Here is a 10,402-nt window from a genome sequence, read left to right as displayed (position 1 = left end):
ATGTGTTGGGGGGGAGAAATGGGGGGGGGTGCTTTTTTTTTTTTTTTTTTTTTTTTTTTGAAGTGGAGGGAAGGGTTATTTACTATTCCTAGGAACGGGGGAAAGGCGACTGGAAAGTTACACTTATTTGCATGTGGCAGCTGTGCTGCTCCCTGCCTGCCACCCCGGGTGGGGTCCTGCCCCGGCAGCAAACGGGACTGCGCGGCACCTTGGTTGACGTTGTTGAGGAAAGGTGGCCGCCGGCAGGTCTTCGGGCCCGCTGGGGCGATGCCGCAGCCGGGTGCCTGGAAGGGGCCCGCGTCCCCCTGCGGAGCTGCTCGACAGCTCTGCTTGACCCGTCCGCAAGCGTGCCCAAAGTTGGCACGTCAGTTCTACAAATGAACGAAAATTGTGTAACTGTACACCACCAGCCCTTGGTACTTGAAATTAAGTAACGCTTTCTTGTCGTAGGCCTTCGCCGCAGTAGAGGTGAATCCCAAAACTTTGGTTTTGATCAGTACCAGCAGTGCTGCCTGAAGAGTTTTCTGCTGTAGAAGAATAGTTCCTCCTAAAGCTCATGGTCCTCATTCAGGTCTGCGAGCCCAAATTTTAGAAGCTGCATAAACTTGTATTTATCTACGAATGGAGTTGCCCAATTACCAGAACTACAGTAAAGGAGTGCCAAGGAGATGAATGGGGGAAGCCTAACACGAAGGTAGATTTAGCCGTCTTTGATGTGCTCTAATGAGCTTCCTGAAGAAGTTTTGCTCATGCACTATGTTTGCTGTACAATGTTAATGCCCTTTAATGCTAACACAGTCGAGTCCTCCATCACAACTGCATTTAAGTGACATAACCTTTTTGCTCATGCACTATGTTTGCTGTACAATGTTAATGCCCTTTAATGCTAACACAGTCGAGTCCTCCATCACAACTGCATTTAAGTGACATAACCTGATCTTTTACTGCTGTGTGTGCTGTGTTATAACGATAGAGACCAAACCGCCTGTGTCTGATTTCAATGGAAACAAAACCCAGTTTCATAAAACTATCAGCTTTATTGATTTATTTATGTCAGTTGGTCTGTTCCAGTGTTTTTTAATTACCGATCTGCCTCCTTAAGCGTGTATACATTTTTAACCAGCTTCTGCTACCCTTATTGATCTTGACAGGAACACAAAGCGACCTGATTCTTCAGCAGTGGCCAGTTACACCACAAGTGACCCTGCTTTTGGAATAAGATGCTACGGGTGTCAGTACTGCATGTTTCTATCTTAAATTACTGAAATTGGAGGCATGCGTTCTCAATGGTGGTAAGTAGTTTATCACTATAAGGAATGATTCAGAGAGGATTTGTTCTGCACAATGTATTAAAAATTATTTGGAAATTACATTTTTTCTCTCCCTTAGCAGCCCACCAAGTTGCAGACCCACTAATCGCTGCAATTTCTACTGTTCCCTTCATAAAAAGTAGTGGGAGCAACTCTTTATAATTATAAACACCTCACACAGCAAACAGGAAAATATTTTTGGCAGTAAGCCTGAAGAAATATGAGTATACCATCATATTTATAAAGAGAACAAATTTTAAAATGTAACATAAATGTTCTTTAAAGAAAGTAACAAGGAAGTGTATCCGTTGAAGAAAATACAGGACCTAGACTGGAACAAACCTCCTTGTTTTGTTCCAGTCTAGTATGTCTTAAACAGCAACTAATCGGCTGTTTAAGACATACTTCAGTACTGAATAATTAAACTACACACAAAGGGTACTTTAAATACATATATGTTGCATATCTCTGTTTAAGACATACTTCAGTACTGAATAATTAAACTACACACAAAGGGTACTTTAAATACATATATGTTGTTTGCATATCTAAATTCAAAGCACAATCATAGGAAATAAGTGTCAAAAGGATGTTGAGAGGTCATCTCTTCTGTTTTTCTGCTCTACGACAAGATCAACTCTACATAAATGATTCCTGATGTACTTGTCTAACCTGCTCTTTATAGGGACAGTGATGTAGAATTCACAGCATTCCCAAGCAATCTGTTCCAGTACTTCGCGCTCTTTGTAATCTGAAAATGGTAATACAAGGTTCAACAATTTAACTAAAAGTTAAGTTAAGTCTTTGTTCAGTTCAGGACAGACTCCCAACAGCCCTCATGATCTGGACCCAGGTTTGAGTCAGCCACTAAAACGAGTCACAGATCACTTCTGCTCTGAGGTTACCTGCCCAAGTCCTGAGCTGATTTATTTAGAAAGACAATTAAAGATTCAGGAGGGTAAGACAGATCAGTGTCCCAACATGCTGATCTTTACAGCTTAGGCAAATTTAGCTTATTTCATGCAAAAATCTGTCTAATGAAAATACAGGATAATATTCACATAGATTTTCTGTTCTGGATAGGATAAGGTTTTTAATCTTTCCTCTGTCAAACTTAAAGGACCTAGTTTGTAATTACAATGTTTCCTTTGTCCCTAATAGCATTAAATCTCACTACCCAGAAGGCATCTGTACCAGTATTTGCTTCCATTTCTCCTCTTTGTGGTAAGAAAACAGTTGTGATGGTCGAAGTAATTGAATTCATCCAGAGACACTTGGAAGTTTCCTGTGCAGTTTTTCCTTGCAGCTGTCTAAATGGAGATAATTGCAAATCAGAAAGGCAAGCAGGATTAACATCTCCTCAGTCGTCTGTATTTGTTCTGTCTCCTTCACAGACAGTGAATGTCACTATGTCATCTAAATCACATTCTTTTTGTAAGGATGTTTGGCATAGATTACACTACTTATTCTGACATATAAAGACAAAATATTTGATACTAATGGCTCTTTCAGCAAACAGATTTTTAAAAACACAGCAAACATCTTCAGCCGGACTGAATAAATGTAATTCATCCTTGTTAACAGATCACTCAGCTATTCATAATGCAGTTGCATTCTGGAACAGTTTGCTATCAAGCACTTCTTTCCAGCTGGCAATGAAAAGAGTAACTGCAACTTGATGGAAGGTTCCTTCCATCTGAATTCTGCCTCTCTTACCTATTTAAAATGAATCAGATTAATAGCTGGTTTCTGGTTATCCACTTAATTTCCAGAATAAGCAACAGCAATTGTTGAAGCAGAAATAACTGAAAAATTGGCTGACCCTCTTCAGCTTCTAATGAAAATGCTTCAGTAAATATTGCGCAGAAGAAAAGCATTCTCTTGTAATGAATTTTGCTACAAAGGAAATACTACACTCAAGTTGTTTGCAGCATTTCTGTCCGTACTCTCAGGTGCCCTTATGCCACTGCCTCAACTCCTGACAAATGAAGTCAAGATGAAAAAAAGAAGTGGGACTTCTGTAAAAGAATTGGAGTGAGAGATAGCTGAATTTGAACCTTAAATATTGAATGCTTCTATACAGTTTCCCTGGAGATAGGCCTTGGATGAAACACATCAGAGTATGCCATATACATCTCCTAGCAAGAGCATGGTAGGTGATAAAGCCTGCTGACAGTTGCTGCTAATCAGAAAAGCGGTTCTACAGAGCAAAACGGCTGCTATCTGTGGGTTTTAGCATAGGAGTAGGAGCCCAAAATGAGCTTTGCCACAAACTCACTGTGACCTTTGATAAGATAACCCCTTTCTGCCTCTCTTCGCTTTTCCTTCACACTTAGTTGTGAAACTGGGATAATATTCCTACACAGGCATGTGGAGGCTTAATACCATAAAAGCGGGTCTGAGATGATGCAATGTAAACTTCTCTGATAGAATCTTTCATGTCACTACAATCTGCCCCAATTTTTAAACCACAAGGACTTAGCGTCAATCAGTTTATGGGGCAGCGTCCTAATGTTGCTGGATCTTGGAATATCACGTGAGAAGGCTGCTGACTAGTCATTGCTTCTGATTGTTCCATGCTGTTATACACAAGCTGGGTCGTTATTTTGAGGGCTATGCTGACTGAAGGCAATAGTTAAAAGGAAAGAGGCAGAGAGTCACAAAGGAAAAGCAAAGGGGGGGCGGGGGGGAGAGTAACAGCACCCCCTTCATATATTATTTAAAAAAAAAAAAATAGCGTTGTGATTTTCTTAACTCCAGATAGATGAACAGACATCTTTTCCTTTCTGATCCTAGAATACCTGCTAAAATCAGAAGAGCAAGAACTGGTCAATGAGCTTAATGCTCCCTTCTCTGCCAGGCTCCACGAGCTCATCCACAGGGGCGCTGGCCTTGCAGCTGCACAAAACTTAACAACAACTAATAGCTAAGGCAACAATTAATGATAATTTCTTTGATAGGTACAGGAAGAAAACCAAATCCCACTGACTGTATCATCTTTCTCTCACCATTAGCTTTGCTATATTTTGGGGCAAGATCAGTCTAGAAGTGCTATAATTATTAGATGGGAAATACGGCAACTTGTCAAACTATATTATCTATGAAAATTAAAAATTCCATACGCGCATCTTATGAGAAAGGAAAACCAAATATTTACTAGAGACTGTAAACCAAACAGTTATCCTCAAGCTGTTCAGGCAGCTGGGCATTCTTTTCCCACACCTTCTTTCCCTACAGACCAACTGTATTTTGTCACCTGGCAATCTCATATTTGCATCAACATTTTGTAGTGGGAAAGAAGAGGGGAAGAATCTAATAACCAAACATTTCATAGTAAATACCTTGACCTTCACTCCCTGAGTTGTTTTGTAAGCAATTCAGCTTTCACATGCTGTTTATCCAGTTTAAAGAAACTGTTGTTATTTCAATTAGAAAGCACCTCAAGTTACTGTATTTTTAGACTCTGGGAACACCAAGCCAGCCGGATGAGTTGGATTTCAGATTCATAACATTATGCATTCATTTTTGGCATGCAAAGACAGCATGCTTTTGTTTGGTCACAAAACCTGCTCTGCTCTTTGGTCTTTCAAAATTCAATTAGGTATAACTCTATTATTTCTACATTTACTGGCAATCAGAAGAGAAAGAGACCCTGGGTGATGACATTCGTACGTTGCCATAAATTGTAGTAAAGACATAAGATTGACATTTCTAGGGAAATAAAAGGTCACCTAGTCTTTTCTTTATATTAATTGCAAAGCTGACAGCCCTGTTTATCTCCCAATAGTTTACAATATTCCCACAAGACTCCTCAAGACTATCAGTAATGCCACTATCCAGAAATTGACTGGCAGTAAGAGACCACTTGCCACAGTAATTAAGGTTGAATTCTGTCTAGTACTGAACATTTGTTATTGCACCACAAAAATACAGTAGCTAAATGACAAAATTGTTGACCTTTACTAGGATTTTGTCTACTACCTGCTTTTTCCCCACCAGGAACAGAGGATGTGTTAGTCAATAGGACCTAAATAAAAATTAGAGATTAGAGATATGCTTAAAGTTGATGGAAACTTCTCTATAAAAGTAAAAGAAAGTATTTTGGGGATAGGTGTTCACATTCTAAAGGGTCCTAAAAATTTGGAGGGAAAATCTCACACAACTAGACTAGTCAATTGTTCCATTTTATATAGACCCAAAATTAGGGAGATTACTGTACATCTCTGATAAAGGATCTGTGTGTGAAAATGCATTTTTATATGTACTGGCTTTGGGACACTGCTTGTCAAACCATAAAAACACAAGCATTTGACGTAAGTATTTGTTGGCTTTTAAAGAGATTTTTTTTTTAAAGCACTGTCTAAGATTAAAATATTTCCAAATATTAAAAAAAATCAAAATTAAGATATTTCCAAAATGAAACTGTTCTTTAAAGTTAATCATCCCTGCTTTAATCTGAAAATTTAGGCAGAGAAGTGTCACTGTAGATGGCACAATAGCTAGGAAACAGGGAACATGTATTTGAACCTAAGCTATTGCTTAACTGTCATCAGTGTTATGGTGAAATGTTTGAAAAAACAAAGCATTGCTGGCAGAAAAACACTCAGAGATGTCAGTGTATTAGAAGTCCAGAAACATCTATAGGCATTATTAACTTATCTTGTGCCTAAGGAAAAATAGCTACATCTTCAAAATCATGAAATTTAGAAATAACCTGCTCTGCCTTTATAGTTCTTTTTTTTCCTCCTTGTATAGAAAAAACACCCCTTAACGACAACCTGAGTGTTTCATTGCAGGTTATCACAAAATTAAAATATAGTCTGTATTAACTGTGCTTTTCTAATAGCCTCTGAATGACAGATTTGTCCAGCACAGCCTTTCTCAAACAGCAACTTCTCCAAATCTTGGGAATCCAGATTTCTGAGCATATTTTTTATTCAAAACAACAAAAAAATAAATTTTACTCAAAACAGTTCTACTTTCACTTATACTTAGTGATCCTTATGATTCTAAAGACAGTTATGCATAAAGTGGACACTTGGACCTATAGTAAATATTTAAGACCCAGAATCAAAATTCTGGTTTTACACTTGTAGCTTATCTTCCTGAGGAAGGCATGGCCAACTTGCATTCTAGAATATTCCCCCCAAATTAACCTGGACAAGGCAGTCAATAAGCATACCATGCATCAGTAACTGCTTTTCCTAGATGACTTTTCTGATCTTGTAATTAAAATTTAGAGTTGCAGAAGAGGCATTGCAATTGTTTTCGGTCATGTGCAATATTCCTCTCAAAAATCCTGTGACAGTATTATGAAGAGGGAAACTGAGACAAATGAAATTTGTCTAAATCCACAAAATACGCATAGCTTAGTCTGAGCAAGAAATCAAAGTTTGTCTTACAATGCACTGTCAGTTGTAACCTTTAAATCTGTAGGCAAAAAAAGTCCATACAAAAATATAATCTTTACCTAGAAAAATGTATAGAAAACTAACAAAGATAAGAAACCCTTCGCTCTCTCTCCCCACAACAAACCTTGATGTGGGTAACATATGGCTACTATGCATCTCTAATGAGTAGTTAATGAGCTACTCCCACACGTAATCCTCTTTTTGCCACCTTGGAGAACTTTCTATACACCAGAAGAACTTGAGACTCAAATAATGTAAGTCTGTGGGAACTTAATGATGACTCCCTATTTAGTCCTGCACTAGGCTGAGTATTTTTTTTCTTGCTAGGTACTACATTAACTCACTGTCTAAGTACAATTACAGAATTTTTTATTTCATACCCATTTGAAGTACAACTATTTCATCTGTGACATTATACAGCTACATAAATCAAATATCCTAATTTATAACTGTCTTAATAACATAACACCATGCATTAACATAGCATTAAGATCCAGGCAAGTGATTTTACATTTCCTTCCAGTCTTGAAAACACCAGGGGGTGTTTTAAAGTTAGGCTGAAGGTACAGTCTCATCATTGGAAGAGTAAGTGAGAAGGTACATATATTTAAGTTCAGCAGTGTAGTTGTTTAGATTGGATCCTAGACTTTGAAAGGGAAAAAAAATCAAGACTAGTCAGCAGGATTTCTCAACTTGGATTCAGCACCTTAATCAAGCCCATTGTTTCTGTGCAGTTGATCTGCAAAGCTGTCAGCAATTTGTTGTAATCTGCTAGGTTACATGAGACAGTAAGTGACTGAGATATCCCAGGCAAGACAGGATGTTGTTGCTAACATCTTATGGTTGTGTAAGACCCTTCAGAAGTAATTTTTTCCTTATCTATTTTCCTGCTGATGAATGGCAATAATGACTGTGAAAATATTTTTCAAGGGCCTTGATTAAAATCTGATGCATCAAAATAAAAACTAAGTGTAAAGTGTAATCTTCCCATAATATAAAGTTGGGAGAAGCTAAGCCCCACAGAATAAGCAGCTTATATAACAGCTAAAGATAAAGATACCCAGTCATTGAACACCTTCCTCAAAGGAAAACAGTTCACACAAACAGCAGTCATAGTGCTGCCCTCAGTGCTGAATAAAGGGCTCCATGAAGAGTTCCAGGAAGTTCTCTGGGAATCTTACAAGCATACATAGCATGCCCTGAAGGTGAAATTAGCCCAGGCCATCTTGTGACAGCCAGGCTGTAACCAACAGTGCCAACCTAGAGCAGAATCAGAGCAAAAGATATTTATGCCATAACAAGTCTTAGCATCAAGAAGCATGGTGTTGGGTATTAACTTTTATATTCCTGTGCTTGAATTAAGATTGAAAGATCTTATCCTGGGAGATGCTTAAACTCAGGAACTCAAATAGCATAATGCATTGTCGTTTACTGTTGAAATGGAAGGCACTCAACAATTGGGATAGGTCTCCTATCAAAATCTTCAACCAGTTTAGTATCTGATAGACCAGTGAAGGCTCTGAGAAAGAGGGTAGGCTTGTTGAAACACATACACAGCGTGAACCCTTTAGAACAGTGTGAACCCTTTATGCTTTTGACGAGATAATTAAAGCCTCAGGAAAACACAATTTGAAGCTATCCAGTCACTCTGAGAAAATACACACAAAAAGGAAAAGAGTATGTAACGCAACCAAACTTCATACATGAAGGAAGGTGTAGAAACAACTTGCAGTTAATAGATGCGGTAGAAGAGAGTACTTAGGTAGCAAACCCTTTTCAGAAACTTACTATGCTCTTAAATAGAAAAACTACATTCACAGCTTTGTAAAATGAGGAACCTTAGTTACACAATTTGCAAGATATTTCCAAACCTGTTGAGCAGATGAGTCAAATGCTGCATATACAGGAATGACATTTTGCTGAACCCACTGTATTGCTGCTATTAAATCTCATACTGCTTTTGGGCAATTTAGCCAGGGGATAGAATTGGATATGAGAGGGGAGGGAAGGAAAGAACAGGTTAGAAATGCTGAAAAAATCAGCCCGTGACATTGCCATGTTCTTTGGTAAGAACTAAACCTGACAATTGCAATTTTTTGTCAATTCTTAACTGGAAGTTTTCAATTAGAAGAGAACCCACAACCCTCCCCCTCCAAGCACCCACCCACATTGCAGTGACTAAAATAGTTTATGGAGCTACAGACAGTTCTTCCTAGATCATCAGCAGAATTCATAGTACTGAACAGAAGAGTTATCCTAATTTCTTTAGCTTTTGAGATAGCCTTAAGTGTCATTTTTTTGTGTTAAGATCATATTTTTTTAAAAAGCTTCATTTTTATTTTTACAGGCAGTGATACTTACTCACCAAACAGCATTTGCAAATACATTCTCTAGGTGTGTGCTAGGTACCACCATAGCAGGGTAGAACTAGAAACTCTATCCAACCACAGAGCTGCAAGCCTGCAGCATTATGCAATAACCTTAGAAACTCCTTAAAAGTTTCCAAGCATGGAATAATGTGGCTTTTCAGACCGAGATGGGCTCTGGAGGGGAAAAAAAATACCACACAAAACCCTCAGTAAAAACTATTATAGACCCTTCATCATACAAGTAATATGCACACACAAGAGAACCAGTTAAACTGTAGCTGCAAAGACACTTGACACAGTACATTTAATGCAGGTACTACAGAAGGTATGCCTTTGGCTTTTCAACCAAATAATTTTTAATGCTTGCATTAAAAGCTAAGATTCTCTCAGACGGACACTGACTAGCTGTACTTGAAGCAGACTGGAAATAAAAAACAGGTCCTAAAAGCGTTACCCTGATAAACTGACTTAGACTAAGCAGCACATCCTAAGGAGTGGGAATGATCACTAACTTGAGACTGAACTATTACTCTCCTTGTAAGAGCTCTTCTGGAGTCAGACAACTCATGTTGCTACCCTACACTACCCTAAAGAGGCTTGTCTTCATTGCCAATGGACAATTTCTCTCGTTTTTTGCAGCACCTGATCTGAGTTTATGGTCAACAGCAAAGGCATTGGTCTGGAAATGGTCTCTGGGAGGACTCACTTCGCGGAGGTCTCTTTTCCCCTCTGCCTCTACCTCCCATGCTTCCCCTCACCTACGTATCCTTCCACATGAGTTCCACTTTCGTATCTTTTGTTTAGACATCCTTGTACGCACCTGCTACACTCTGAAGAACTCAAGGCAAAATATCTGAGCACACTTAAGAAAATGCAAGAGGGGATTTTTATTTTTAAAACATACATTATCTTGTTTCCAGCTCTGTAAATGGGTGAGCCCTGGGGCTGTAGGGTAATCTTTTGGGACTGATCCAAACCATATGAGATATTATCTGTTGGCAAATTCACCAGTTACTGCCCTTTCTGTTTCAGCTTGCAAGTAACAGAACAAATTCAGGTATCAAAAATTTTATATCCATGCTATTTAAAAGTGATTTTTGATTTTTCAAGATGGACACATATTAACTACTTAGGGAAAAATAATTATTTGTTATTATATTACAGGGGTACAACAACAGCAGACAAGAATTTGAGATGAGATTTATTATTTGGTTAAGGAGGAAGGGGAGAAGACATCAGGTAGGAATTTGACTCTCCTACCACACTTCCTCAGGCAGACTTGGCCAAAAAAAAAAAAAAAAAAAAAACCAAA

Source organism: Aptenodytes forsteri, unplaced genomic scaffold (genome assembly GCF_000699145.1).
Source record: "Aptenodytes forsteri isolate BGI_AS27 unplaced genomic scaffold, ASM69914v1 Scaffold103, whole genome shotgun sequence".
Taxonomy (NCBI): Eukaryota; Metazoa; Chordata; class Aves; order Sphenisciformes; family Spheniscidae; genus Aptenodytes; species Aptenodytes forsteri.
The sequence above is the reverse complement of the archived record's forward strand: the minus strand, read 5'-3'. Positions refer to the sequence as shown.